This window comes from Euprymna scolopes, chromosome 27 (genome assembly GCF_053919585.1).
Source record: "Euprymna scolopes isolate OS-2025 chromosome 27, ASM5391958v1, whole genome shotgun sequence".
NCBI classification, from domain to species: Eukaryota; Metazoa; Mollusca; class Cephalopoda; order Sepiida; family Sepiolidae; genus Euprymna; species Euprymna scolopes.
In genome coordinates this window covers 106,219,687-106,225,686 of record NC_136508.1, presented here as the reverse complement: position 1 = coordinate 106,225,686, position 6,000 = coordinate 106,219,687, and positions in this window count along the sequence as shown.

Below are 6,000 nucleotides of genomic sequence, written 5' to 3'. Positions count from 1 at the left end.
ATTATTAACGCTGAGGCTGGCCAGTACCAGATGGGTGACCATTTGTATGAGTTTGGTTTTTGATGTGTATGTGTGTGGGGGCCAGGCTCCCCAAAATGGGGGGGAGGCAATTTAAAGCAGAATAAAAAAAAATATTTCAGCGCGTTTGGTCCACCGTAGTCGAAAGGCGGCAAACGTTTTCAAACGGGATCGAAAAAAATGATGCTATTTTTAACACAAAGGGCACAATATTTATCGAATTTTTTTTTTGTATCGATTCTTCAAAGCATGCCCTGTTTAATAATGGTCATGCATTATTCGGCTCGCTAAAAAAAAAAATTGTTAATTTATTTATCAAAGATTTTAAAATGGCTTTTTTCGTATAAATATTGAAAATTTTTTTTTTTTTTTTTGCTTAACTAAAATAGATTATTTTACTTAACATATTCACCGAATTTCACACTTCAAAACTCAAAAGCGGGATAATTAAACACAATCGAAGTTCTGATATTCAGACGTCAAAATAAGGTATGCAAACAATTTTTTTTAAAAATCTATAATTCTGTCCCTTACAACAACACAATATGTTGTGTTCAGATTCAGATGATTTTTTTAAGCATATTTGTACCCCCTCAAAACAATGGGGGGGTTGTAATCAATATATATATATATATATATATATATATATATATATATATATATATATATATATATATATATCGTTTATGAAAAACTAGTACACTGTTATAAAGTTCATTCTTCTCTTAATAATCGCTGAAAATTTCGTATTGATCGGATAATTATCTGATTTTTGGTAGATTTTTAAAAAGACGGTCCGTTAAAAAGTACTTACCTGCCCCCCCCCCCAGTTTTGGCGGTGCCTATATTATTGTACCTATTTACTATGCCTCCCCACGGGACAGAGTTAGACACCAGGGTCGTTTTTTAACGTGGAGAAAAGGTACAAAAATAAAAATTGTCTCCGTCGTGAAGGACCTCTCCTCCACCGAAAGAGAACAAGAAAATGAAGTGCAGCATCTGAAGAACAGATGGTATTTATTTGCTCCCCCACTGAGCAAATTAGGCACAAGGCCGTTTTTAATGTGAGGTAAAAACCAGCTCCCCTAAAAGGGGTCACTCTGGTTACCAAAAATAATAATTGTCCCAGTATAGAGGGTTTCCCCTCCATTGACTGGTACAAATTATCTTAAGTGCAGTATCTGTCGGAACAGATACTACACTTTGATCTTGGTATTATTGTAGCTCTTTCGTTAAAACTGCAAAAGTATTTATATAAGCTAACTGGGACGTATTATAGAGTTAATGTTCTATCGATTTTTATATATTATAAACTTGCGATTATATATATACTAGCGGGGGTACCCGGCGTTGCCCGAGTGTTTGTTTCCGGGACGGGGGGGAGTTTTAAAAAATGTTATGGTAGGTAAGTAGGAAGGATCAAACCCGGAGTCATGAGTAAAAGTAGGAAAATAAAGTGTGAAAAAAAACAAACAAAAAAAAACATCTGCAACGTTAACAGTTCGGCCACCAAGAAAAGTCCATTCTAGTTGTTTATAAAAAAACAACAAAAAAAAACGACTACGGTAGGTCGGCGCGAACGTGAAAATATAATGTGAATTGTCCAGCACGCTAACCACTACGCCACAGAGCATTGCAGCTTAGTTTAGTGATTTTAAATAACTTCACATGAAAGAACTACGAAGCCAAACCGGTGTTCTCTTCTCAACTGTTCCTTGTGAACGATCCCCAAACGGTGTTAAGTGGTGGCAGGGGGAGGAGGAATGTATTAGAGAGAAAATATTTTACCACTTCCATTGATCTTAACCGATTTTGGCCGTGACTTCTCAGCAGAAAAAGTATAGAAATCTAAGATTATCGAGGAATTTGAGAAATAATAAGCCTATAACACACCTCAGATATTGTTCTGCCGTTTGTGCATATTATATTTGCATCAAATATCTTGATTTTTAATCCTATTAATGTCAGAATCAGACGGGAAAAATGAGTTCATTTTATATATATAATAATAATAATAATAAATATAATATATATATATGAAGGAAGAGTTATGAGACCAATTCAGTATGAAAAACTGGTATGAAAAATTATGTATTTATTTTATTTTATTTTTTGTTGTAATTATTTGTAGTTTTTTTTTTTGTAATTATTTGTAGTTTTTTTTTGTAATTATTTCTAGGTTTCCGACTACATTTTGATTGTATTTGAAAGATTAAGGACTAAACTTAATTTCCAAAAGGAAAAAAAACTATTTGTACACGTGAAAAAAAAAAGTTGTGAAAAATGTTTTCACAGCGAGTTAATTAATTCGGCTAAATTTTTAAGTTAAATAAATTCATTGTAAAAATCATTTAAAAGATAAATATTAGTTTTCTGGGTCTATACTTAATTTTGTCATAGTTTTTGGAATTTAATTTAATTTCGACATGATCCGTAGATACGTAGTCTGTTCATTGAAATGCGTTGATTTAAAATCTTGCAAATCTACACAAGCTCCAAAGAATCTGATGTACATGGTCATAACGAAACGAATATATCCTCTTTTAAAACATATAAATTGATAAAGTAGTTATATTTTTATGGATAAAACTATTTTAGGCGATTAATGGGAATTCGCAGGCATTACACCGTAAATCTAATAAGTACGAATTATTGTTGAGTTCTTTCATTTAATTAGAAGGAGATTTTTTTTCATTATCACCCTCGAAAAGCCTACATCCATCCAGGTAGGATAACAACATAGCGATATAACAGCCTGAAATTGTTGACCTCAACAGAACTAGACTACATGTCTGCAAAAGTAACAGTTCTTTTGCTGAGCAACATATGTCTGCTGGAAAACCCAACAAAAATTCTCACAATAGACCTACTCCAACAACGACCACCGACTTCACTATCAGAACCCATCAAATTGCCAAGCCCATGCCCATCTCTCCTGATACTCCTCTGCCTCTGGAGTCTCTGGCTTACATAACACCTGTCTTCACACTATCTGCTAGGAACCCCACAACCACCGACCCAGGAATGTACGTCACCTAACAGGACACCATCAGCTGAATCACCACTACAATCACATAGACCACCACTATCAGTTGTACTCTCAGAAGCAGATGATGAACAGTTAGGTTCTGAGAAGGAGCTCAGTAACACAATTAAGGAGGTGAGGTGTATAAAAATGAAAAACAGACCTCGTTTCTCCAAGATCAAAGCAGCTGAAAAAGACAAAGTTAACATCGCTCTCAAGAGGCTAATACCAACAACAGAAGTCAACCACATCACATATGTATATGAGCTCTACATCGACAGAAACATTGGATCACAATCCTCGAATAGACACACACCTCACTGTTTCAGGCAAAAGTTTAAAAACTGGAAGACCAAGTTGCAAAAACACAAACCTCTGCAGGAATGAACTAAACCAAATAAAACAGTTCCTTGCAGATTCCTTGGTACAGAGCCGACATAAGACCAGCATCAGAAAACTTTGTACCAAATTCCACTATCAGAACATTGATGAGTTGTATAATACAGATAGGGAGTTAGAGAGGAAAATACCAGCACTTGCCCAGAAAATTAAAAACCTGGAGAAAAAGATAAACTCCTAGATTGTAAACAAGCAGTTTTAAACAAACCAAAAGACGTTTTACAGGCAACTTATATAAGCTTATAATTACTGTAGATAGTCCACCTGCAGATAAAGACCTGGGGAAACTACTGAGGGCCTCTATTTGACACAGAAGGCAAATACAATAAAGAAGCCCAGCGGATTGAAGATATTACACTCAACGAAATGAGGCCTCAGATGCCAGGACAAGTAATAACTCCTGGTAACAAGAAAAATGGACGAATTATCCAACCACAAAGCACATGGCATCGACAAAATTGTGGCTGAAACAATTGATTGTATTTCATTACCACTACAGCGATTGTTTCAGCGGGATGGTAAGATGTGAAAAAGCAGTAAAACCTTTGCTGACAGAGGGGTCATAACCTTTATGACAGAGGGGTCATAAGCTCATACCTATGACCAAAGAGACAAATAAAAACAGGTCGACATGCAGTCTAACATCTACCTACAAGCTTTTCACTGGTCTCGTAGCCTTTCTTCTGGGACCTACCTTGAAAAAGAGCAGAAGAAAATGTTTCGGTACCAAAAACCAGCTATTAATCTACAAGATTATCTTAGAAGACTGTATGTAGAAGCAAAACACCTGAGCATAGCATGGATCGATTACAGAAGGCATTTGACAGCCACAGTCATGGTGACTTCGGCGCTTTTAGTCAAACAAGATCCACCCGATAATTAGACAAACACTGGATGCTTACCATAATATGTGGGAAACCACAATATCATTAAGTCACCATGGAGGAAAGAACATTATTCCTGATGTAAAAATCACGAACTGAATATTCCAAGGTGACAACTTTTCGCCCTTACTCTTCTGTATGGCCATAGACTCACTCAACAACCTGATGAATAACAATTTTAATCAAGTAAACCATCTGCTCTTCAGGGATGATCTTAAACTGTATGTCAGATCTGACACGGAGTTGCACCAGCTTTTGCAGGTAGTACATACCTTCTCTAATGACATCGGAATGAAGTCTGGCCTGGATAAATGTGGCAAGTGTACACTCAGAGCTGGAAAGAAGACCCACACAGAAAATATGCAGCTTAATGATGACATCGACATCAGGGATCTAGAAGAGCACAAGCCTTATACTTACCTTGGCATTGAGGAAAACAGGAACATACAACATTCCAAGATGAGGGAGAAGATTAGTAAATAATGTGTACGCCGTGTGAGGAAGATATGCAAAACATAGCTTAATAATAAAAATAAAATAACTGTCATCAGCCAGCTTGCTACTCCAGTAATAACATAGAGCTATCGTATCAGTGTCTGGCCACAACAATATATCAACCGGCTAGATGTGTAAGACACGGAAGCTACTAACCCTTCATAAAATATATATAGAAATCAGTTTTTACCAAGACTGCATTTGCCCCAGGAGAAAAATAGGATTGGGGCTCTCGGAGATCCAACATCAACATAGGGCAACTATTGTGAGCACATGCCTGTATCTGAGAAGCTCCTAGAATCACACCCTCTCAATAGTATGCAAATATCAAGAGCCAGCAGAACAACATCAGTCACACAACTGGCCAAGAGGGTTGTCTCACAGGTAAGGATGAAGCACCAAGATGCTTGCCACAGAAATAATGAGAGCCGGCAGAAATATACCGATACCTTCCAAAGGATGAACATTACGGAATGGGACCAACATCAGCCTGCAAATTATATTTGGTGGGAACTCTCTCAGAGATACATAGATAAAGAAAGTTCCTTGGATTGGCTCAAGAGGGAGTCCTCCATCACGATCAAGGAAGGGGCACAATGGATAGTTTAAACCAGGGCTTAATAATTAATGCATTCAAGAAGATTGCAGGTATCAGTAATGACAATAAATGCAGGTTCTGCCATACAGAATTGGAAAGTGTAGGTCACCGTCTCTATATCCCATTTCCTATCTCAGTTTGTTACATTTCCGACACGTTTCCCAGACCAGCAAGATCAACATGCCTCATTTCTAGATCTCTTTCTGACAACGGTTCCCAATGACTGTACAACAAATGCCCACAGCCCACTCGGGAAATGCTGATCACGCTGTGATAATGGTAGGAATCAGCCTAAATTCTCGCCCTAAAACTGAAGACCCACTACTCAAAACAACGAGATATTACAAAAAGGCTGATTGGGAAGCCATCAGGGAGCTCATCAGAGATGCCCCATGGCAAAATATCTTTACTCTTTTAGCGGAACAGTGCAAATGAGACCACTGAATGGTTCAAAACTGCTATTGAAGCACATGTTCCCGCACGGAAATTCTATAGCAATCCCCACTCTCCCCAATGGTTTGCTTCTGCTTGTGCAGCTGCCATTTGTAAAAGGCAGCATGCGTTCCGCAGATTCAACCGAC